This window comes from Saccopteryx bilineata, chromosome 1 (genome assembly GCF_036850765.1).
Source record: "Saccopteryx bilineata isolate mSacBil1 chromosome 1, mSacBil1_pri_phased_curated, whole genome shotgun sequence".
NCBI classification, from domain to species: Eukaryota; Metazoa; Chordata; class Mammalia; order Chiroptera; family Emballonuridae; genus Saccopteryx; species Saccopteryx bilineata.
Genome location: NC_089490.1, coordinates 23,497,228 through 23,523,384, shown reverse-complemented (window position 1 = coordinate 23,523,384; position 26,157 = coordinate 23,497,228). Strand labels below are relative to the sequence as shown.

Here is a 26,157-nt window from a genome sequence, read left to right as displayed (position 1 = left end):
GCACCTGTCCTTGGGTTTGCTCAGCCCCACTGTGGGTCTCTTACCAGCTCAGGGATTCCAGCAGAGCCTGCCATCTTGGTTCGTGTCTGACGTGGTTCCTGGTCCCAGAAGAGCAGGCAGATCTTTCCAGGAGTGACCAGCTCGGGGAAGGAAGGAGAACGCAGGTCCCTGCTAGTTATCCTTTTCTTTCTTTCTGCGATTGAACAGCGGGAGTTGGCATTGAGTCCCTGGACTCACAGATACATGAGCAGAAAGAAACATGAGAAAGACTGGAGTTCCGTCTTCTATGTTCAGGAGAAGACAGGACTGTATCTGACCTATTCAGAGCCCAGAGGTAGCTAACTAAGTCATACATACTGCGGGTGAGAGGGTCATATCAAAGTAGAGGGATCCAGAAATGTACATGTGTTTAATATAGGTTACATTATTTTGAGAAAATGAGTGACTGGGCAAGTCCAGCAGCAGGCCAGTCTGGCTGTGAACTGATGCCACCTGGCAGTGGCTGTCTTCTCCTGTGTAAACATCAGCATGGACGACTCTGGGTCCTATTGCTGTTTGGGATGCTCAGAACAGCAATAAAGATTCAAGGGACCTGCTTGTCGATGTCAGCCCAACCTGGAAAGATCAGACTAGAGGGGTCCCTAAGAACATGGAGGCCCACCTGCCCCTTGCTTGCCTCTGGAGACAGGTCACCTGCCATTCCCCACAGGGCCCTTTCCTCCCTTCTTTGTCCTCCTTTCTGCCCTTTCTGTGCCTTTGAAGATAAGCATTGAGCTTGCTCCTATCTGTGGATGAAAGCGTGGCAGACGGGAGGTAATCATGCTCATTGCAATACATTATCTCAGGTACTTTATAGTGAAGTTTTATACCAATGAGTTGTTTTTTTGTTTGTTTGTTTGTTTTTTGTATTTTTCTGAAGCTGGAAACAGGGAGAGACAGTCAGACAGACTCCCGTATGCACCCGACCGGGATCCACCCAGCACGCCCACCAGGGGCGACACTCTACCCACCAGGGGGCGATGCTCTGCCCCTCTGGGGCATCGCTCTGTTGCGACCAGAGCCACTCCAGCGCCTGGGGCAGAGGCCAAGGAGCCATCCCCAGCGCCCGGGCCATCTTTTTGCTCCAATGGAGCCTCGCTGCGGGAGGAGAAGAGAGAGACAGAGAGGAAGGAGAGGGGGAGGGGTGGAGAAGCAAATGGGCGCTTCTCCTGTGTGCCCTGGCCGGGAATCGAACCCGGGACCTCTGCACGCCAGGCCGACTCTCTACCACTGAGCCAACCGGCCAGGGCCTATACCAATGAGTTTTAAGTGCTTCTTTTCCCCTTCTTTTCCAAGTGAGAAGAAGAGAGATAGAGAGACAGATTCCTGCATGCAACCCCTTTCCGCCCACCCCCATCTGGGGCCGATGTTCTGCCCATCTAGGGCCATCCTCACAATGAGCTATTTTTAGCACCTGAGGCAGAGTCTCCATGGAGTCATCCTCAGAGCTTGGAGCCAACCAATTGTGCCATGGCTGCAGGAGGAAAAGAAAGAGAGAGAGGGGGAAAGGGGAGGGGGAGGGTGGGGAAGCAGATGGTCACTTCTCTTGTTTGCCCTGACCAGGAATTGAATCTGGGACACCCACATACCAGGCCAACACTTTAACACTGAGCCAACTGTCCAGGGCCTTAAGTGCTTTTTGAACTCACTGAATTACATCTACCAATTCTTAAACAGCTCTGTCATAAAGAAATCTCTACCTTTCACCTAGCAGGTATTCTTTCTGTTTTGTTTCAGGCTGTTTTCTCTTATTAGTCCTCAGGGAAGGGAAGTCTGATCTTTTCAATTTCTTTTATATATATTATAATTGTGTGGCCATATACCCACTTCCTTTGCTGACCACATCCCTCAATAAGCACATGGCAAATGCTTTGAGAGCAAGGATCATGTCTTATCCTTCTTCGCCTGACCCACAGCACCTAATCCTGTGCTGAACATTTATTAGGTGCTCAATAAATCTTTAATAAAAATTTTAGATAATTTGGAATTCCAATAATATATATGAATTATTTAATAAAACTGAAAAGAATTTTATATAAATCTACACAAACAACTATCTACCTTTAATGAAAAAAATATGTCTTCTTGACCTATTCTCACAGACTTCTTCAATTATGATCTCAATCTGATAGAGGTAAAAGAAACCAACAAATATTTATTGAGGGCCTACTATGTTCCAGGCACTATAGTAGGCCTTAAAAAATGAGACATTGGGTGAAAAATACAATCCAAGTTCCTGCACTAACTAAGCTTACTTTTATAGGTAATTAGTGGTTGGAAAGCATTATGAACCGCAGTATGGCCCCCAGAATTTCATATATTGAGGCCCTAATGCCCAATGTGACTATTTGGAGACAGAGACTTCGGGGAGGTAAAATAATAAATGAGGTCAGAAGAGTTGGATCCTGATATGATAGACTAGTGTCCTTACAAGAAAAGGAAGATCTGGACCAGGCAGTGGAGCATTGGCCTGGGATGCTGAGGACCCAGACTCGAAACCCCAAGGTCACCAGCTTGAGCGTGGGCTCATCCAGCTTGAGCATAGGCTCATTCACTGAGTGTGGGATCATAAACATGGCCCCATGGTCACTGACATGAGCCCAAACATTACTGGCTTGAAGCCCAAGGTTGCTGTCTTGATGCCAAGGTCACTGGCTTGAGCAAGGGGTCACTAGCTTGGCTGGAGTCTCATGGTGAAGACATACATGAGAAAGCAATCAGTGAACAAATAAGGTGCCACAACTAGGAGTTGATGTTTCTTATCTTTCTCTCTTCCTGTCTATCTGTCTCTCTCTCTCTCTTGCTTTAAAAAAAAAAGAAGAGGAAGAGACACTAGAGATTTAGAGACACCAGAGATTTCTATTTCTTCCACAGAGGAAAGGTCATGTGAGGACACAGAGAGAAAGTGGTCAGTTAAAAACCAGAAAGAGAGCCCTGGCCGGTTGGCTCAGTGGTAGAGCGTCGGCCTGGCATGCAGAAGTCCCAGGTTCGATTCCCGGCCAGGGCACACAGGAGAAGTGCCCATCTGCTTCTCCACCCCTCCCCCTCTCCTTCCTCTCTGTCTCTCTCTTCCCCTCCCGCACCCAAGGCTCCATTGGAGAAAGGATGGCCCGGGCGCTGGGGATGGCTCCTTGGCCTCTGCCCCAGGCACTAGAGTGGCTCTGGTCGCAGCAGAGCGAAGCCCTGGAGGGGCACAGCATTGCCCCCTGGTGGGCAGAGCGTCACCCCCTGGTGGGCGTGCCGGCTGGATCCCGGTCGGGCGCATGCGGGAGTCTATCTGACTGTCTCTCCCTGTTTCCAGCTTCAGAAAAATACAAGCAAACAAACAAACAAACAAAAAACAACAACAACAACAAAAAAAGAGAATTCTCACCAGCATTCCACCCTGATGGCACCTTGACCTTGGATCAACAAAATACATGTATGTTGCTTAAGCCGCACAATCTGTGGTATTTTGTTATGGCTTCCTGAGAAGATTTGTACATCAGTGGTTTCTGTAAGAGGGTACCCGAGGAGAAAGAAAATTATCCACAGAATAAGAATACTGATTTTAATTATCAATTACAATTCTTGTTATTTATTTAACAAGTTACAATCACACCAATTTTCTTCTGAATCCCAATAAAGGAGACTCCCCAGCTTCCCCTGATACTCCCGTTGAGGATCACTTGGCTTTCTCAAACCTGTGTAAAGCCATTGGCTGTATAGTTGTGTTTAATGTTTATCTACCTCCTGAGGTTCATAGTCTAGTCTCACGGCAACTCGTGGCCCATTCATACTCCAGATGCTACTTCTTAGCGCCGGGCCTGACTGTAGCTGTATCCCACTCAGGGGGTTCTGATTTCTCCTGTGAATCGGATGCTTGGATTCTTGTTCTGGTTTTAATTGGCCAACCAGTTTATTTATTTCCACAGAAGAGCAATGTCTCTGCAGTATTTCTGGATCACCAAGACAGCCTGCTTTCCTTTGGCTCTTGGAATTAGGTGAGCATACAACCCAGCTACCCGCTGCATGAAAATCTGCTCCCACACCTACACCTGCCATGTTTGTATTTGTTACCTATTGCCATTTAATAAATTACCACAAAGTTAGTGGTTTATACAACACACATTTATTCTCTCCTTTTCTTTGGGTCAGGAATCCAGCTTAGCTGGGTCCTCTACTTTAGGGTCTCATCAAGTTCAAGGTCTAATCAACTTTAAGGCTGCACCAAGTTGTTGACAGGGCTGCGATCTCATTTGAAAGCTTGACTGGGGAAGGACCCACTCTCAAGCTCACTCGAGTTATTGGCAGAATTCTGTTCCTCAAGGCCTGCTGGACTGAGGACCTTAGTGTCTTGCTGGCTATTGTCAAGCACATTGTAAAATGGTATGATTCCTTTGGAAAAGAGTTATTTGCAGTTGAAGACACTCCTAACAGATACCTGTTTCAATAGCCTGGAATTCAAATATCTGAAACTTCAGTACAGGAATTTTGGCCAAAGCCACAATCTCCATCAAGCTAAGATTTAAAATTCTATCTTTTCCCACACTGGGTAAGTTCCTATAGATGGTGCAAATGCAAGAAAATTGTATGGACTTTATAATAGACTCCATTTTTTCTTTTTATTATTAATTTATCCCATTTACTTAAAAATATATGCTCCTCACAGTGAAAAGAACTGCATGTATTCAAGTCTCTGATATTGTGTCAAAGAAGCAGCAGCAAGAACAGGGAACGTAATGTGCAGAAAAAAAGACTGAACCTCTGAAAGAGAAAACAAACAAGAAAAGAAGGAGGAAAGCATGTGGATATGACCACATCCAACGTTAGCCCTTCGTTTCCAAAGCTCTGACCGTATTGACCTTACACTTTGCCTGCAGAAGTAAGTTTACTATGAGACGTTCCCTCTCGTTTTGTTTCTTCCTAAAAATTCCCTATGAGTGACATTTCAGGATCATAAGAGACATGTGTAAACATCATTTGGGCAATATGCAAAGTAGACATAACCAGCGTAAGTTAAGGGCCCTGTAAGGACTTGAAAAATGCCTGGTCCACAGTCCTGGAAACGCCGATACCTGGCTGGAAATGTTACCTTGAGAATTACAAAAGTACAGACACCACAGCAGAAAAATTGGCTCCAAAACCACAAATGACCACGGGCTACCTGGAACTATGGAGCACTTGAAATGTGGCCAGTGTCACATTTTGAAATGAAAATACCTTGTATGTATTGGGCTCAAATAAAATTTATTTCTAAAACTAATTTTACCTATTACTTAAAATTTATTTTAATATGGTCACTAGAAACTTTTTTGAATTCTACATGTGGCTCTCACTATACAGTATTTTTATTAGAGAATACAGCTCCAGAGCATGGTGGCTCTCGTTGGCACAGAGGCCCAATTTCATTTACCAGACTAAAAAAAAAATGTGCTTGAAACAAGCTAGCCACAGGGTGTGGACATTTCGATGTGGAAGACAGAAAGGTTGAAAAGGAGAGGTCTAGCCCTGGCCGGTTGGCTCAGCGGAAGAGCGTTGGCCTGGCGTGCGGGGGACCCGGGTTTGATTCCCGGCCAGGGCACACAGGAGAAGCGCCCATTTGCTTCTCCACCCCCCCCCCCTCCTTCCTCTCTGTCTCTCTCTTCCCCTCCCGCAGCCAAGGCTCCATTGGAGCAAAGATGGCCGGGGTGCTGGGGATGGCTCTGTGGCCTCTGCCTCAGGCGCTAGAGTGGCTCTGGTCGCGGCAGAGCGACGCCCCTGAGGGGCAGAGCATCGCCCCCTGGTGGGCAGAGTTTCGCCCCTGGTGGGCATGCCGGGTGGATCCCGGTAGGGCATATGCGAGAGTCTGACTGTCTCTCCCCGTTTCCAGCTTCAGAAAAATACAAAAAAAAAAAAAAAAGGAGAGGTCTAAGCAGAAAGTGAGTGTGATTCTGAGAAATGGAGAGCATACTTAATTAGTCTGATGTAGAGGAAGAGGGAAAATCCTTAAAGAAGATGGTTGGTTCCCAAATTGGGTTCAGGTCATGGTGCCATCCCGCCCGGGGCCCATCCCATCCACCTTGCTGGGTTGTCCTCTGCTTCCTGTGCTATGTGCCCGCCTCAGTCACCTTCTCAGGGACGGCTGGCCTCCATGAGCTATTTCACTTGGCTGCTTCTCTCAGCCCTTTCCACAACTCCAGGTATGATGGAGGACTTTAATGCCCTGGAGTTACTGCTGTGGAGTTCTATTTGCAGGGTGAGCCTACAAGCCCAGAGTGACAAATGTTTTCCTGTACAGCGGAGACCTCGGCAGTTAACTCAGACGCAAAACTGCTGAACTCTTCTTGAAATGAGCTATGGGCAAAGAGTTCCATTCATCTTCCGCTTAAAGCCTTCAAGGCCTCCATCCCCTGTGATATATCGTCAGTTTCCATTAAGAGCCTCGAGTCCTCTAACACTTTCTCTCCGAAGAGCGTTGGCTATGCTGGAAAAACCCATCAAATGAACAAGTCAGCAGAACTTTAATAAACAATCAGATTAATGGCCCAGTAGGAGAGTTCCAATCTCATAAGTAATAGATTTAAAACCCCACTAAGTCCCAGCTGTAGGTCAGCAGAAGCATTTACCTCTAAATATGTTTTGGGCCAAGAGCCACTACATGACCTGGTGTTCTCTGCGTGGGTTCCTTTTGAAATTAGTCCTATTTGCGGGTATCCAGAAAAAAGCATTTTCCCAATGACAAGACTTCGTGTTTCATAACGTCACACTCTATGAGCCAAACCCCAAACCTTCTACATTTTTTCAATGAATGAAGCAAAAAGGAAATGCTTTTTGTTGGGGGGCGGAGCTACTAGTCAGAGCTGAGGGATGGTTAAAGCTAACACATGCCCCAAGCATACGGGTCTTCCAGCAAGGGCTCCTTCTTGTCTTCACAGTAGAAGCCGAGCCTTTCCAGAGCCCTGAGGTCTTCAGCCAGCTCTGTTAGTATTAAAGGTGGGAACTAAACCCTGAGTGCAAGAGAAAGATTCCTCCCCACCCCAATCAAAACTGAGCTGGTGAACAGCCACGAGGGAGGTCACGTGGCTGACAACTGTGTATGAATGAGAAGCCTGGGATTGCAGGGCAGCGATCTATAGAAGACTAGAAAGCTAAGAGTACGCTTCCCTCGCCTGTGGACGGATGCTGAGGAATGATGCTAAGGGAACACCTACCTCAAGAACTTCCCTTGTTGTGTGCCACTTGGAAGGTCAGCCAAGCCATGGCTGGATAAAAAAACTCACCCCTGGAAAAGTGGCACATTTCCCTGGAGGTGTCCGTCATTCCCTCACGGAAGAACGGGGGAACCCATTGATGCTCTGGGTAAGAAGTGCAGCGTGATATCCTGATGCCGATAAATCTGTTGACTTGAAGAGTATAGTCGGCTCCAGGATTCTCCCGGTACTGATGCTGGACTCAAGGGTTTGTCCCGTACACTGCGTTCAGTGCCATCTCCCTGGTACTGTCCATGAGGTGGTCACTTTACTGCTACAGCAAATGCTACTAGTTACTTTTCCCCAAACCCTTACACCACATTTTTTCCCTTGCTGGCAGAGGTTTATAGAGGCTAAAACTGCCACATACTTGATTCCAGCATCCTCAAAGCTAGAACTTAGTTCATAGGACCTGAGAGGAAGTCCCTGGTGGGTTTCCTGGGAAAGGTGTTCTCCCTGTAACACGAAACATTAAGAAACACCCCCTTCATTCCCTATGCTAGTTTCCAATGGCTGTTATAATACACTACCGCAAAGATGGTGGCTTCTAACAACAGAAATTTATTCTTGCATCATCCTGGAGGACAGATATGCAAAATCAGTGTCATTGGGTCAAAAGCAAGGTGTTGGCACATTCCCTCTGGGCACTCCAGGAGAACATCTGTTTCTTATCTTTTTCAGCTTCTGGTGGCTGTTGGCATTCCTTAACCTGTGGCCATATCAGTCCAGTTCCCACCTATGTGTTCACATTGCTTTCTATTCTCTGTGTGTCAGACCTCTGCCTCCCTCTTCTAAGTACGGACACCTGTGATGGCATTTAGGGCCGGCTGGGATAATTTAGGGTAATCACTCCATCTCAAGATCCTTAACTTAATCACCTCTCAAAGTCGTTTTTGCTGTTACAATAGAACTCACAGGTTCCAGGGATTAGGATGCAGGTATATTTTGGAAGGCCATTACTCAGCCTACTATATATACTCCCTGTGGAAGTGGAGGAAGGCTTGAGATGCCCGGAGCTGTGGCTGCCAACCAATGATCACACAGGTACCAGCCTGAGGATGCCGGAGCAGAGAGAAGGAATGCAGCTGGATTCTTGTCATAGCCTAGCTGGAATCTTCTACCCTGGGCTTGCTTCAAGTGGAGTAACAAATCCCAACATCATACTCAACCCTCTAGTGTTACTTGCAGCTTAATACTTGCTAATGGATACACTACTCAATTTTTTCTAACCTGAGAAGACAGATGATAATAATAAAAATATGGCAAGTTAGGCCCTGGCCGGTTGGCTCAGTGGTGGAGCGTCGGCCTGGCATGCGGGGGACCCGGGTTTGATTCCCGGCCAGGGCACATAGGAGAAGCGCCCACTTGCTTCTCCACCCCTACCCCTTCCTCTCTGTCTCTCTCTTCCCCTCCCGCAGCCGAGGCTCCATTGGAGCAAGGATGGTCCGGGCGCTGGGGATGGCTCCTTGGCCTCTGCCCCAGGCGCTGGAGTGGCTCTGGTCGCAGCAGAGCGACGCCCTGGAGGGGCAGAGCATCGCCCCTGGTGGGCGTGCCAGGTGGATCCCGGTCGGGCGCATGCGGGAGTCTGTCTGACTGTCTCTCCCTGTTTCCAGCTTCAGAAAAAAAAAAAAAAAAGGCAAGTTAAATGTAAATGAGTCACTTCTGGTATTAGTCTTTAAAATATTTTTTGATTCATAGAATTTTCTTTTTGATAACATTCTCTTGTGTAATGTCTATAATTAAATTCCTTTTCTGCATATGTCTATTTTTTTTGTGTGTGTGTGACAGAGAGAGAGAGAGGGACAGATAGGGACAGATATACAGGAAGGGAGAGAGATGAGAAGCATCAATTCTTCAATGTGGCACCTTAGTTTTTCATTGACTGCTTTTTTATATGTGCCTTTACCGGGGGCTACAGCAGAGTGAGTGACCCCTTGCTCAAGCCAGCAACTTTGGGCTCAAGTGAGCGACCTTGGGCTTCAAGCCAGCAACCTTTGGACTCAAGCCAGTGATTATGGGGTCATGTCTATGATCCTACACTCAAGCCAGCATCCCCACGCTCAAGCTGGTGAGCCCTCACTCAAGTCAGTGACCTCGAGGTTTCAAACCTGGGTCTTCCATGTCCTAGTCCAATGCTCTATCCACTGCACCACCACCTGGTCAGACTCTGCATATGTCTTATTACCCTAACAGAATAAAGAGCTTGATGAGAGAGAAAGGGGTTAGGGGTGGGTGCTGAATCTCTGACTCTTACCTGTGGCACACTGCTGGGACAGAAAGGGGACCCTCACTAAATTACCAGCTCCTCGATCAATTTGAATATTAAAATCCTTGGTTAAGGCTGACCAGGCGCAGTGGATAGAGCATCAGACTGGGATGCTGAGGACCCAGGTTCGAGACCCTGAGGTTGTCAGCTTGAGTGAGGGATCATCTGGTTTGAGCAAAAGCTCATCAGCTTAAACCCAAGGTCGCCGGCTCGAGCAAGGAGTTACTCAGTCTGCTGAAGGCCCATAGTCAAGACACATATGAGAAAGCAACCAATGAACAACTAAGTTGTTGCAACGAAAAACTGATGATTGATGCTTCTTATCTCTCTCTGTTCCTGTCTGTCTGTCCCTATCTATCCCTCTCTCTGTCTCAGTAAATAAATAAATAAATAAATAAATAAATAAATAAATCCTTGGTTAAAATGGATTACATGTGAATTAGCTGTGGATCTCCAATGCAAATAATATAGTTTCTTATAAGAAAATAGTTACCATTATTTTCTTGAGTGTTTAGACTGCTTTAAGTACTATGACAGGCAAATAACATTTCTGATTTTGTTTGTGTGTGTCTTTCTTACACACACATGCATTTTTTTATTTAATTCTTACAATATTCATCTAAAGTATTATCTCCAGCTTACAACTAGGAACATGAAAGCACACAATGGATAAATAATTTACCCAGAATCACAAAGTTGGTAAGAACCAGATCTTAGATTCATATCAATATCCTTCTGATTTCAAATTCCATGAGCTAACTCTGCCACATACTGCCTCCCACCAGGTTGTGCTGTTTCTAAGGTGATCCAAGATTTATCTCAGAAAGGTTTGGAGGAAAATGGATTTAGCAAAGAACAAATAAAATCCTAGGTGATTTGATTGCCTTACCCCTCACTTAAAGTCTAGAATAAGAGGACTCAGGGGGAGAACAGAGGGAAATCAGAAAGCAGGAAAAGAAATAGGAGAAGGTCTCAGACTCTTTGGGGACCTTCCTCCTTTATAATGACTCCCATGGGATCTATGAGCACCCACTCTAGTCAAAAGTACCAGTTTTAATCTATAATAATTTATTTGTAACTGAACACTCCCTCAGTCACCAGCATGTCAGAACTAAGGCTGCTTTTTAAAATCACCAAAGAGAGGACAGCCACCTAGAGCAAGCGGAGCGCTGGCAGGTTTCATCCAGTGCAGGGAAAATTACACCAGCGACAAAGTTTAAAAGGATGGCAGAAGACAAGGATAAAGTTGTGTATTGATTTTATTCCAAGTCCTTCCTGTTCAAAATACGTATATTGCACAGGTGTACAAGGCTGGCAAAAGTACATTTACAGTTGTAAGTACACAAAACAGTTTATTCTTGTGTCATTATTTATTAATTATTATATTCTTTTCCATACAAACCACTGTAAACCTACTTTTGCCTCACCCCGCATGTAGTTTTATATTTATGTATATTATCTAACAATTATAATTGTTTGTATATGTTTATCTATCTCCCAAGACTTATTGTCAAAAACAATCTGCAGAATAATAAATACAATATAAATACCATTTATATTTTCTAAACCCTATATTACATATAGAAAGAAAAATTGATCAATATTTTTATATATTATACCTGTATTATATAGAGAAAAATATTAGAATCTTTTTATTTTTATTTTTTAAGTGAGAGGAAGGAAGATAGTGAGACAGATTCCCGCTTGTGACCTGACTGGGATCCACCCAGCAACCCCTGTCTGGGGCCGACACTCAGATCAACCGAGCTATCCTCAGCTCCTGGGGCTGATGCTTGAACCAATGGAACCACTGGCTGCAGGAGGGGAGGAAGGAGAAAAGGGGGAGTGGGGGGGGAGAAAAGCAGATGGTCACTTCTCATGTGTGCCCTGAAGAGGAACTGAACCCAGGACATCCACACACTGGACCAACGCTCTATCCACTGAAACAAATGGCCAGGGCCTTAGAACATTTTTATCTTAACTTTCCTTATTCTATCTTGGAAATTTTTAAAACCTACAATTAAATTCACTATCCTAATCCCAAACATTCTTTTTCTTTCACATTTTTTCTCATCCAGTTTTTAAACACAATAGTGGTATTTGATAGCATATCATTAATAACTAACTCTTCTAGAAACACTAGACAGGATAAAAATTAACTATAGAAAATAATAAATTCTTTATGTCTGGAGATGCTGTTTCGGCAACTTCTCAAAGACTAAAGTACGCAAACCCTTTCATTCATGAGTCAACGTGACTTAACTATGGACTCCAATTTTTTCTCTTTCCCAGGAAAATGAAACAACCAATAAATAACTTGATTGTTTTGGCAAATTCCTGCAAACACAGCTGCCCACACAAAGAATTGACTTAAATGGAGAAGCAGTTCTCCTATTAAGACAATAGAGGGCTCACCTGGGTAAACAGCTCATTGACTTATCTAGACTCCAAGACTCATGCTTGTTGTACCTACCAATCAAAATATATGATGTCATAAACTCTGTCCAACTCTTAATCACTTTTCTGTCTTGAAAGAGCTGCTTTAAACCCCTTGACCTCCAACAACAAATCCTACAAATAACCTCTCTGACCCCCTCCCCGGGGCATGATAACGTTGGCAAAGTGAATTTCTCCTTTGCTGCCGCGGGTCTAACAAGCTTTGCTCAGTCAATAGGTTTTCTGGAGATCCTTTAGGAAGTCAACACTTCTAGCAGTCTGTGAGTTGAATTTGTTTCCTTAAATAAGAATCATTAAGTTCCAGATTCTCGTCTAGACTGTGAGGAGGAGAGCAATACAGGTGAGATTCACAAATGTTTGCTTGGCTCATGGGCTATATTTTCCTTTTCAGCTTCCCGGGGGCCCCCTCTGGGGGTGCGAGGGTTTCCTGTCCCGACTCGTGCCCAAGGACAGGCTCTTCCCGCTGTGGAGAAAGCAGTTCTGGGAAGGTAGAGAATTGCTCCACCCCGTGTCTATTCCGAGAGGCTTGTTTAGTTTGTACTTTCTGTGCCTGGCATCATGCCCATTTCCAGCTGTCTCAAAAATGCACCTAACCTGGACTCTGAGACTAACCAAAGTAACCCTACGTTCTAAAGCACCTTCTTCAAGAGATTTAGTTACAAACTAGCCAAATAGGCCTCTCACTTCTACCCCATCACCTACCCCAACCTATAAAAGAGAAGACTACAGTTTTGGGCTACATGCGACGTTTCCGTCAATGACGGACCACAGATACGAGGGTGATCCCTTAGATTATAATGGAGTGGAATATCCTGAAAGAAATGGAAGGGGATGTGGCTCAGAAGGAGCACTCTCTCATGGGAGCCGTATCAGAGGGGTTTGGCAGTAGTTTCCTCTCATTCACAGCGCCTCAATTTTAAGCACGGATTGCATCGCGATCAGTGGCCCGCTGTGAACCTGCGTCATCACCCAGAAGATTACGCACACACAGCGCTCCACCGTCAGAGGGCGCTGCAGCCCTCCCAGGTCTAGCTTGCAGGTCTGCAGCGTACACACTGCTGTAAATTCTTTGTTGAGGACACAGGTCCACTCGAGTGACCTTAACTAGCATTCAGTGGCACGGCCGCGTTAATAAAAAGCTTTCTATGGTAGTGTGGAGCCAGGCTGTCCTTGTACTTTGGAAATATTTTCAGGTTGTAATGATCTAAAAGCATAGATGTGTTATTTCTCCAATCAATCCAAAGCCAGAGAAAAAGCCTTCTGTGCCAGATAGGGTCAATAGAACCAAAAACAAATTGCCAAAGTCAAATGATCACATCCTCAGTTCTATGTCCTCTCCATATTAAACACCCTTTTTATTTTTTCATGAATACCACAAAGTTCCTTAATCTGCCTACTGCTCCAACGTGCAACACCCGAAACCATACTGCCACGACCAGCCCTGTGCTCCATTATCTCTCCATCCTGATTTCTCAGACTTGCTGACCCTCAGGCCACCTTTCTCCCCCCGACAGTTAGCGTCATGCTGACCTGTCGCCTACCCAGCCAGTGTCTCCTCCACATTTCCAATCTATCCAGCCCACATCCATGCTCATGGAGTCGCAGTAACATCTTTGATGTCCTAGCTCTGACACTGTCGGAAGGCAGCAAGAAGAGGTCTTGCGGGACAGGCAGAGGCGGATGAAGGTCGGCTGAGGCCCTGGGCACAGAAGAAAATATTGGGCCCCTTACATTAGAAAAAAAGTGTAAAGTTGGTGTTTTGCGGGGCCCTTCAGAAGTCAGGACCTAGTGCATGTGCCTGGTGCACTCGCCGTTAAATCTGCCCCTGGAGACAGGGTTTATAAAGTCTACAGTAGTGTCCAGTAATGTCCTGGGCCTTCAAGGTCACTCACTGACTCACCCAGAGCAACTTCCAGTCCTGCAAGCTCCTTTCCTGGTAAGGGTCCCTATACAGGTGTACCGTTTTATCTTATGTCGTGTTTTTACTCTACCTTTTCTATGTTTAAATGTTAGAGACACAAACACTTAGCATTGTGTTACAATTGCCTACAATATTCAGTACGGTGACATGCTAAAGCAGTTGGTAGCCCAAGAACAACAGGCCATACCTCACAGCCTCGGTGTATAGTAGGCTGTACCACCTAGGTTGTGTAAGTGCACTCTGTGACGTTCACACAAGGACGTACATTGCCTAATGGTGCATGTCGGAGAACATGTCTCCACCATTAAGCGAAGCCCGACTGTTGATTTGAAAGTGGGCTGATAGAGGGTTGCTAGCCTAACGTGGACTGCCATTGCATTTTCTTCCCTGTCCCACCAGGCTTTTGTAAATCTGTTTATAGTGGGATTCATCACTGGAAACACATTTTACATTGAGAATCGGCACAAGAATACATATCCGTGTGCTTGGGAGGTGTGAGTGCATAAACTGGAAGAAAGGTTTCATGAAATAATGTCTATCTTTGTTACATGTGGAACATTCTGACATTTTCTATTCTGATCCATTGTTTCCTTTGTCATTATTTTAAAAATGTAACCATCAACCACTCAATGAATTTGACAGCCAATGAACCCCAAAACCAGGTTTAAAAAAAATGCTCTCAGAGATATACATACTATTGATATTAGGGCCCCTAACAAAAGAGCAGCCAGCGTCTTAGTTGGAGCTGGGCATTCAGAATCTCCGCTCTGACTTTGGAATCCCAGCCCAAAGAATCTAGGGGGGATCGGGGGCAGAGGGGATTAAGGGTCAAGCTGAATTGATTTCAGGGCTTGTTATTGGGTCACAACCCAAAGAATAAAAACCAACAACAAACTCCAGGTTCATTCTTAGACTTTGTCTGGATTACCAATTCCCAGGTAGGTTGGGAGAAACAAGAGACGGTAAACCTCTCCTGGCTGAGCCAGTGAATCCTTGTGACAGACACACACAATTTCTCACAATGTTCCCTTCTTCTTTCCTTTCTCCCATGGGTGGTGATTCTAAACTCCAGGATGCTCAAGTAAAAAGAAAATGTGTTCAAAGTCACCTGGTAACCAGAGAAGAAATGGCTCTCCAATTCCCAGTTGAGGATGGTAACAATGAACATTCTATTGGGAAGAAAGATGCTTTGCTTGGGGAACGGTGACTCCATTCCACGGCCTGGCTAGACTCCCCCTGGGAATGTGCACGCAGGTGAATGCGAACACCTTCGATCGTCATCTTGCAGAGGAGGAAGACCTTTCTCCATATTTCCTGAGAAACTACAATGTAGAGAATTTTTTAAAGACTTAAAAAGTCCTAATAATGAGAATGGAAGCTATATTGTAAGTATATCCTTTAACCCTCTTTCGATAAAAGCAAATATAAAATTAGAAAAACAAGTTTCATGTTTCCAATTGTGGACAGAGCTCTTTTTCTAACTCTTTAGAAACAAAGACTCTAATGACCCGTTTCCTAACAGCTCTGACTCCTCCCACTCAAACACAATGTCACGTTAGAGGCAGACATTAACAGAAGTTATAGAATCTTATTTTTTTAATGTTTATTTTATTGATTTTAGAGAGAGAGAAAGGGGGAGAGAGAGATAGAGAGACAGGACATCAATCTGTTCCTGCATGTGCCCTGACCGGGGATCAAACCCACAACCTCTGTGCTTCGGGATGACGCTCTAACCAACTGAGCTATCCAGCCAGGGCTATAGAATCTCATTTTTTAAAAAGTCAAATATATTCTTAGTTCATGCTGAATGATTTAAGCTACAAAATAAGGACTGAATAAAAGAAATGAAGTATGTCACTGTTTCTATGTAGGGCAAGATCAACCTTGCCCGAACGAGAGCATTTGACTCTAGAATCAAGTTAATGGTGGAGAAAGGAGTTACCCAGAGAGCCGCGCTAAGAAGTCCTGATGGCGCTTGTGCGTACAGTGGGCTCAGGAACTACCCTGTGGTCTAAACCACCACAACAAGTGTTATGGGACTGTCCCTCCTGCTTCCCCAAAACCCCCTCAGGTCACACACTGCATGGCTCCTTTGTCCCATCCAGGCCACCAACTACATTTCCCTCAGCCTGAGAACGGGTGGGTGCTGGGGACACAAAAGAACGCAGTGTAACTTTCCCTGGATTCATGCCCGCAGGAGGGGTTCTGTGCCTCCCTCAGCAATGCTGACAGTGTCTGGGGCAGAGAGTGACAAACAAAAATAGAACTGTCCCCAAAGCAACACGGAACTACACAGTAGCCCTTACATAGCTACCCGGAAAACACTATCATATTATTTGCTCCATAAGACACACCTGACCATAAAACGCGCCTAGAGTTTTAAGGAGGAAAAGAAGAAAAAAAAAAAATTCTGAACCAAATGGTATGTTAAAATATTTAATAAAATATACCACAATAATATTTCAACAATGTAAACTCAACAGCAGTATTAACAACCATTAGCACTGTTATTAACAAATGAAAAAAGATTTTAATGTTCAAATATTCTTCTAGTCCGGGAACCCGCAGCAGCTAAATAAAAAATGAACATTCGCTCCATAAGACACACGTGCATTCTCCTCTCCACTTTTGGGGGAAAAGGGTGTGTCTTATGGAGCGAAAAATACGGTATATGCAGTAGTCACTTCCAACACCCTCAACGGAGCTAAACTCTGCTAAATTAGGGGAAATGATTGTTTAAAAAAGAAACATAATTAATGCATTCCTTTATTATTTAACTTCATCATGGCCTTACAGGAAGAGCAAGAAAATGGTCATGGAAACTTTCCCATTGTACAGATAAATCAACCAGCCCAGAGAAGGCAAGAGAGGCTTACTACTACTCGTCTGGTAAGTGGCAGAGCCAGGACTCAAGCCAGTTATAAGTCCAAGGTCAATGTCTTTCCTTGGGCTGGTCAGGGGAGGAAGGGCCGGGTGGAATCGTGGAGAGGAGCGATGAGGTGACGTGTGTGACAGAGCTCTGGGTGACAGGCCTGTCCTCAAGGCCTACATACCACGTCAGTATCCTTCAGTGGTGAGGGTTTGCTTTTCTAGAAAATATTTTATTTCTGAGAGAGAGGAAATAATGTTAGCTCCGGTTGCATTTTATTAAACAATATGTAATTATAAAAATTAATTAGGATGAATTTATTAAACAATTTTGGGAGGATGTGATTTAATTGTAAAGGTCTGTATAGTATGTTGGGGGTTTTGTTTAGTTTTTGTTTTTGTTTTTGAGGAAAATGTTCAGTCTGTTTAATTTGTCCTCTCTCTCAGGGCATTTGAATTAACATTATAAATGCAGAATATTCTGACACCACTGTTTTGTGTGGACAGAACAGCAGCCCTTCTGTTGTGTGGGAAAATTGAGTGTGGTTTCCACAGTCTTCCCCTCTGGCGCTAAGAACGTTTTAATCTACTGTCTTTTATGTTCTTGCCTTAAAAACGTTGAGCCGAGTGCTGTGTGGTGAGTGTTAGGGACACACCTGTCCCCGCTCTCAAAGGCCTCAGAGACAAGCAGAGAGTGTACAGGCACCGACAGAAACGGCCTGAGAACTGGGAGTGGGTGGCTCAGAGCACACACAGACCCCTGTATGGATCCCGGCTTCAGGGCTCCTGGCTCCGTGACTCTGGGCAGATCTTAAACTTGCTAAGTCCAGTTTTCATTCACAGAAGAAACAAAAGACCTGCCACACTGATTTCTTGTGAGGATCAAATAAGAAAACTCTTGGGAAAAGCTGGGTATCCCTCCCCCTACCCCAGAACATGGTAAGAACTCAACAAATATCAGTAATCATTAGCAGGAAGTGTTACAGACACACAGAGCACTGGACTGAGCTTTGACAGAGGAGAATTGGGAGAATCTTCCAGAAGATGGGACATGAGAACAAGGACAGACATTGTAATGAGCAGTGGTTCTCAACCTAGGGGCTGGTTTTCACCGCGGTGGCGGACACTTGGCAATGTCTGGGGACATTTTGGTTGTCACAGTGGGATAGGGGATGAATGCTCCTGGCATTTGGTGGGTAGAGGCCAGGAATGCTGATAATGTCACAGAATGCACAGGACAGCCCTTCACAACAAAGCAATGACCAGTCCCAAATGTCAATGTGCTGAGAGGTTGAGGAACCCTGGTTATGAGCATGGATTCCATAGCCTGAATGCCTGCATTTCCTGGGGGAGAAAATCTTGTTCCTCTGCTCCCTTAGGTTTAATGACTAGAGCCTGCCGCTTAAACTGATGAAAGACAGATTAACAAGAGAAGGGGTGTATGCGTATGGACGCAGCGGGCCTACAAAGGTCGCTGACTCACCAAATGGGTAAAGCTTGTGCACTGAACTCAGCAAAGCAAAGGGAGAGGGGAGAAGGGCTTCCGTGCGAAGGACACACAGGTTCCTTTGGGAAAGACAAGTGGGTTTTCAGAAGAGCGAACGGAAGATAAAGTTTGTGATCCCGTTTGTGATACAGGCCTGAGGGGTCTCTCCTCTTCGCAGGACCACAGCACACACACACACACCCGGGAGAGGGGTCTGGGGTAGGTTTACTCTCGGGAGCAGAAGTTGCCCCCCCAGGAGGGAATGCGTGGCCATCCCCCATCTTCGGGAGGTGCTGCTTTGGGTCCGTCAGATAAGGGAGGCTCCGAGGCTTCTTTCTGCCTCCGTTGTATTTCAAATGTCTTCAGTGTAAAATAATCTTGATACCGACTTAGGTGCGCCAAGTAGGTCCTCACAGTTTTAGTTCCGGCTCTGTAGCTCACGAGCTGCGTGACTTTGGGCAAGTTTCTAAACTTGCCTGTGTCTCACCTCATTTGTAAATGAAGACATCCAGAAAACTTACTGAATGAGTTACCATTGATAAAGGCCTTGCCCATGGTATATAAAGAGAAAAAGAGGCATATTAAAAGTTTTTACGACCAGGCGGTGGCGCAGTGGATAGAGCGTCGGGCTGGGATGCGGAGGACCCAGGTTCGAGACCCTGAGGTTGCCAGCTTGAGCGCGGGCTCATCTGGTTTGAGCAAAGCTCACCAGCTTGGACCCAAGGTCACTGGCTCGAGCAAGGGGTCACTCGGTCTGCTGAAGGCCCACGGTCAAGGTACATATGAGAAAGCAATCAATGAACAACTAAGGTGTTGCAAGGAAAAACTAAAAAAAAAAAAAAAAAAAAAATAGAGAGAAGTGAAGGGGTTCTCAGATTAAGTTCCATCTTCCTTTCTCCATAGAAAAGAGGGGGTAAAAGTTTTTACGTTTATTTCAGCAAAAATCAATTCTGGGCAGTAGCGCCGAGCCAGAAGCGGCCAGGAACCCTCCACTGACTGGAGCTCGGGGACAGACTTCAACAGACAAAAAGGCAGAAGCAAATTAAGAACACGACTGATTGGCTGTGGTTTAAAGCCTAGTGGGCTCTGTGTGATCGGTTGTCCTTAGACTTCAATTTCAAAACTCTGCAGCGTTCGTAGATTTACTTCCCTAGACTGCCGTGGTATTAAAGCCGCTCAGTCTAACGGCCTCCTTGTTTAAGTAGCTTAGGAATAGCAAGTACTGCATTTATACTTAAATAAATAAAGCCCGATGTCTACAGTAGAATGTTTCTCCCTAGTGACGGCCTACTGAACCCCACTCTTCCTGTGCCCCTGTGTAGCCTCGAGGAAGGCGGTTCCCTGTACGTGGAGTTGTAGCAGGCATTCCCTTGGGCCTCAGTCCAGCGGGACTTGAAACTCACACAGAAACCGTGCAGCACGGAGAGGTGGTGCACCCGGGTGCCGCTGGAGGGGGCAGGGAGGAGGCGGGACCAGGGAGGACCGTGGACTCGCCTTCTCGTGTGCAGCTTCTGCTCTCATTATTTTTGTCATCTTTTCATTTTTCCTTTCTCCTCAAGACTTTTTATCTCCAACACTCCCCCCCACCAAAAAAAACCCCAATCAATCCTCTGCTGTTTTTCTTAAAAGCTGTCATGATAAAGCTTTATAATGCCTTACGGCCAAAGGGCATTTTAGAGTAATAATAGGCTAGGCTTGGCATAGAGGAAGAATTGATGAGGAGTCAGACTCTTGGATTTTGGTTTATCTCTTAACTGAGCCCCACACCGGCTGACCCAGGGGTGTGCTTACACGGACACCTGCGCGTGAGCCGTTCACTGGAAGGATTAGAATCAACAGTCTAATACGTGAGTTTAGGTGGAGCACGGTCTGAACTCTGTTTTTTCCTTGAATATTACTCCTCCACTGCTTTCTTCTGTGTTCTTTGTAATTATCCAAGTCTGTCCTGTAGGCGGCATGCTTTCGGGCTTTTCATCTGCACGCTTCTCAAAACTTTTTGAGCCGAGACAGGAATCCGGTGGAAAGCCTTGGAACTTGACTTCACTCAAGGGGACTGTCAACACCCCTTCCCCCAAAGACAGTTTTCTGCCTTTTTCTACATGGTTTCATTGCGCTGTCCCTCTGTCCTTTGGCCAGAGAAACTGCAAAGCGTCAAAATCACCTGAAGAGTCAACCAAATCCGGAAACTGTATTCCGGTATTGCAGTAGCGGGAAGGGAAGGGACTGGCCTCATAGTACATTTGAAACACAGCACATCACGTTGTTTATGCTTTTCTTCAAACAGCTGATCCAAGAAGGGGCATCAAGGTCATTAGCAAACATGCTTTCTCACTTGCCCACAGCATCTTCCAAAAAGTAGAGGTCATTGAACCCACCTTTTTATAAAAGACCCCAACTTGGAATAAGTTGCTTTTCTCTATCTACTGTTCTTAAGAAATAAGTTATGGAATTGGAATTGGTTATTGGGGCAGATTTATAGCCCTTTGTGGTTTGCTTTCAATCAGAGTTGATTTTCACAAAATATAGTTTAAAATATCTCATTATAAAACAGCTTGCTGTACAAGTAAGTTCTATGAGTTTAAGAAACAGGACTGTCTTGGCAGGATGAGAAGAATGAAACTATTTCTGACTTTTCTCTGGCTTCCTTGTTTCCTATTTGAGATTCTGTCCTTGAGGTTAACTAATTCATTTATTGGGCTTTCATAAGGTTACTAACACTGGATCTTAGTAAAATTAAAAGGTTAATATCAAAATTTGAATTTACTATGACCTATTCAAAAGAAAAAAAAAAGAAACCCTGAAAGAAAGGGATCAGGAACAAGTTTATTAATGGCCCAGATTCACAAAACAGAGGTCATGGGCCCAATCGGACCTGCAGTTTCTTTTTAAATAATCATCAGACTAAGAATGTTTTTACATTTTCAAATGACTGCAAAACAAAACAAAACTCCAAACAAACAAAGTGACAGACTCCTAAAACAGTCAGCAAAGCTTAAAATACATAATACTTGTACTATGTGGCTCTTTGCAAAAAAACATCTGCGAACCTCTGTTCTGTTATGTCTTCTATTTCTTGGCTTGGCAGACCACTAATCTATTCACCTTCAGACTGTTAAATTGAGCTTCTGTCATATATAGATATAAATATATTGGTCTAAAAACACTTGTAACATTATTTCTTAGATTTACTTTTTGCAGTGACTAATATTCTAATGTCACTCATTCATTCATATTTATTGAGTTCCTACAATGTGCCAGGCACTGAGATGTTACTTAGGGTAAACTAAACTGTGGTTATTAATAAAGCCCCCAATCCAGTGACTTAAGGATACATTTCAAACAGATAAAAATGCTGAAAAAGGCAAAGTTGTGGAACACCCTGAACCTAATTATCACAAGTGATCATGGATTAACCCAGTGTACTGAGGAAAGGGTGATAGAACTTGACCAGTATCTGGATAAAGATCACTATATCCTGATTGACCAATCTCCAATAGCAGCCATCTTGCCAAAAGAAGGTAAGACTGAGTGAGTGCAGGTCATAAACTAGGTCTGCATGTGTCTTTATTGTCTTTTGATTCTCCCTCACATAGACTCTATACAGGATCAGCTGGGCTGCTCATTATTACACAATCATAAGTTGTTCCTTGCTACATTTATTCCATGGGACATGCTAGTGTCTCGTCAATCTCTCATCCTGAAAACACTCCAGATACATCCACGAAAAGTAAAATGAGTTGGTAGAAAAGCTCTTGTGAATATGCAGCTGCCAGGTGCAGCCAACCATTACATAGATAAGCCTTGTTTAACTTGATGAACAGTTTCATCCTCAAATATTAAAGAACAGTGAACACAGAACATTGAACAAGATTAAAGTGTCAGGCCTGGTGCTCTGAAGAAAGCAGAGGGTTTGTTCTCAAAAGACCCCAAAGTTTAGAACCCAACAGGGTAACTTAACTCTCTGTCCTTCAACACTTTTCTCCTCCTCCTCATTCACTCACTCAGTCAGCCATTCAGTAAACTGTTGAGCGGTTATTGGGCACAAACGACTTATCAGGCCCAGTCTCAGCCACCTGGCACATTAACCAACAATCATGAGTCCAATGGAAAGTCATGCAGGGTATTCTGGGAGCAGAGGGGAGAGATGTATATAAAGGCAGGGCTGAGGGAGGGAGAATTCCCTGAGAAGCTTACTCCTGAGTTTGGTCTTTAAAAATAGGAAGGAGGCAGCCAGGCAAAAGGTAGACAGGGAAGTGTCCAGATTAGATTTCTCCCCTCAGCTATGTTATCTGTAGCTTTTTGGAAGCACCATGCTTGCCCAGAATTGGGGGAAATGTTGTAGAAGTAGACGGGGTATTTTTTCTCTGATTTCTTTTTCCCTAGACCGAATGGCTTCACAACAGAAAATGTATCTTGCTCTTTTGTCACATTAGTCTTTGCCATAAGTGATAATTCCCAGTTAAACACATACCAGTAGGATGATGAGATTTTTAAATTCATCTCTATAGTACTGCTAAGGTTGAAAACTAATCATTTCAAGAAACAAAAAATTTCCACAGGAAATAGACTTAAAGGGAATGGCAACGTGGAGGCTTGAAGGTGCAGGCTAATGAATTGCTTTAAAAATGACCTCTGTGCTATTAGCACTATAGAACATACTGGAGACAGGATAACCTTAGAAGTGTGTACTTCAGAGGCAGGCTTCCAAGGTTCAAATCCCAGCTCTGATCAGTCCTAGTTGTCAGAACTAGAAAAGTTGTTTAACATCTCTGGGTCAGTTTCCTGATATATAACATGGAGAATAATAATAGCAGTACCCACTTCACTGGGCCATCCTGAGAACTAAAAATGAATAGGCGGAAATTGATTAAGTGTTTGATACAGACTGTCTACCATTATTAAATCAATGAGTAACTTCCTCTAGCGGAGTTTTTTCAAGTCCGTTATGGAGTTCTGTTGTCCAGGTCTCCAAACACTCTTAATGTGGAGAAGTAGACATGGAGTGCCGTCCCTGGGTCACCTCCAGCCACTCTGGGAATTCCCGTGGCCCCCCACTGAGTGTATGCTGTGCTGGTGCTTTTGTCTACAACACGCATGTGTGCAACCTGACCAAGAGCTACAGCAAGAGGGAAAGTAAAATATACATAAGGTACAGTGGTGAGAGTGAAATAATTTAACAACTGGCTCTCTACCCTAATGACTGTTTTAAGTATTTAAAAAAAAAACCCAATATACCAAAAGGTAGTTTATTATTTCATGCATTTAATACTTCAACAAGAACAATCAAAGAGGTACACAAAACTAGATTATGTTATAAGAAAGAGTTTTAAAATGTTAGTGAAAAAATATTCAACAATACCTGACAGTCAACAATAAAACTGTCATTTAAGATATTTCCACATTGCTTCTTGATTGGCATCCTCACTTGCAATGTTTTTCACCTATGGATGGAATGAACATGACTACGGGCACTTAGAATACGCTGTTATACAGATGAATGTTAAAGAAGAGTAAGGAATGCAAATGTGTGATTTCCACATTGGGTGGCTGGCTGCCCAGTTGCCCACCTGAGAGAGAACCCTGATTACAAGTGCCATTTTAACAACCAGTTTGCTGGACTTAACAAAAAAGTTAGGTATTGGTTCTGCCCAATTGGTGCGAACCGGCTGAATCCCACCACTGATAAGGTATAATATATATATTATAACACACATATAGTATATCTAGTATACTATAAGAGCTATCCACTTTCCCACACATCATGTTCAATTCAAATACCTATAATCCACTTTGACAGTCTATTTATTCTTTATCAGTTAATATCCATAGGGTTTTCTATATTTTATTGATCCAGTGACTGCACTGGGTAAGTCATCTTTTTTTACGTGTGAGTATTACTTACCTCCCGACTCCATTCCTCTCTTCTTCCATGCGTGGATTCTTTCCCTCTCTAACTCTGATGCGATGAACAACATTCAACAGTAAATCTAATGTACAGGACCTCAAAATTTCTCAGGAAAATGATGAACAAATAGAAGATATGAGGATCTTGAGATAGGTTTGGTCCTGCTTATTTTGTTTTTCTGCCCATTAAAGAAGAGAATGGTTTATCACAGGGGTCCCCAAACTACGGCCCGCTGGCCGCATGCGGTCCCCTGAGGCCATTTATCCGGCCCCTGCCACACTTCTGGAAGGGGCACCTCTTTCATTGGTGGTCAGTGAGAGGAGCACATTGACCATCTCATTAGCCAAAAGCAGGCCCATAGTTCCCATTGAAATACTGGTCAGTTTGTTGATTTAAATTCACTTGTTTTTTATTTTATTTATTTATTTATTTATTTATTTATTTTGTTCTTTATTTTAAATATTGTATTTGTTCCCGTTTTATTTTGTTTTTTTACTTTAAAATAAGATATGTGCAGTGTGCATAGGGATTTGTTCATAGTTTTTTTTATAGTCTGGCCCTCCAGTGGTCTGAGGGACAGTGAACTGGTCCCCTGTGTAAAAAGTTTGAGGACCCCTGGTTTATCATTTGACTATGAACAGTGGTCTTAACAGAGTCACACAGCCATTACCTAGATAGCCAAAGAATTCATCCACCATCATTTATAAAAAAAAAAAGAAAGAAAGAAAAGAAAAGAAATTTCTATGGCCAAATCTGGGTTACACATATCCCTGGACATTCTGTTTTATGAGGCTAAGATCCCACAGAGTAAAATAAATGTCACGAAATGCCCTTACCTGGGGAAGTTGCCAAAATTGTTCTCCACGGGGTACAGAGCATCATGGGGCATCATATTTAAGAAGAAAGGAGGAGACATCAAAGGCACAGTGTGGGGTCAGAACTCTGGTCATACTTTTAAAGGTGACTTGGGTCTCCAGTACTGAACTGTTTTTATAGGAGAGGGAGAGAGAGAGAAAGAGAATTTTATTTTATTTTATCTGTTTTTCTATAAGAAAGGGGGTTACATACCCAAATCAAGCAATTCTTAAAAGGCATTCTTCGCTTTGTATTTTGGCAGTTTGTCCTGGATTTCCTCACCTGTCTTCCCAGCGGCTCATATATTTGAACACCACCTGGTTGGTACGGAACACCAAGAGATGTGTCCGCAGGGCACAGAGGTGAGAACATTGGGGAAATGGACTTCCTGGTAATAAAGCCACCGGACGTGGGAGAGTGCAGAGTCGGCGCTGGTGTGCCAACTTTGCCCTCACGTGCCCTCCACAAAGAAATGGGTGATTGACCTGACCTGTGGTGGCGCAGTGGATAAAGCATCAACCTGCAACGCTGAGGTCACCAGTTCGAATCCCTGGGCTTGCTCGGTCCAGGCACATATGAGAGGCAACTACTATGAGTAGATGCTTCCTGCTCCTCCCTCCAATTTCTCACTCTCGCTCTCTTTCTTTCTCTCTCTCTCCCCTCTCTCCAAAAATCAATAAATAAATATTAAAAAAGAAAGAAATGGGTGATTATGGGGACATGTCCCCTCCCCCCATATAACAAGAAAGACCACAAGAAAGTTAGGCAAGGGGTAGTTGGAATACCAGGAATATCAATATTATAAGTATCGATATTCTTCTCTGTACAAAATTGATATCCCACTGTTCTCTTTTAACATTTTGTCCTAAGAATTTCTCTTCAGTATTAATCTTTGAAAATGTCCTTTTTGGCCTTGGCCGGTTGGCTCAGTGGTAGAGCGTCGGCCTGGCGTGCAGAAGTCCCTGGTTCAATTCCCGGCCAGGGCACACAGGCGAGGCGCCCATCTGCTTCTCCACCCCTCCCCCTCTCCTTCCTCTCTGTCTCTCTCTTCCCCTCCCGCAGCCAAGGCTCCATTGGAGCAAAGTTGGCCCAAGCGCTGGGGATGGCTCCTTGGCCTCTGTCCCAGGCCTTAGAGTGGCTCTGGTCGCG

The 26,157-nt window shown here is 44.3% G+C and overlaps 1 long non-coding RNA gene across 1 annotated transcript; it reads right to left on the bottom strand.

The window, feature by feature from the left end:
- Nucleotides 1-41: 41 nt before the first annotated feature.
- On the bottom strand, nucleotides 42-25,123 carry LOC136319826 (uncharacterized). The gene is made up of 3 exons (XR_010728229.1): nucleotides 24,990-25,123; nucleotides 3,413-3,533; nucleotides 42-193 (listed from the first exon to the last, which is right to left on the bottom strand). It is a non-coding gene; the product is annotated as an uncharacterized lncRNA (long non-coding RNA).
- Between the last annotated feature and the right edge of the window lie 1,034 nt (nucleotides 25,124-26,157).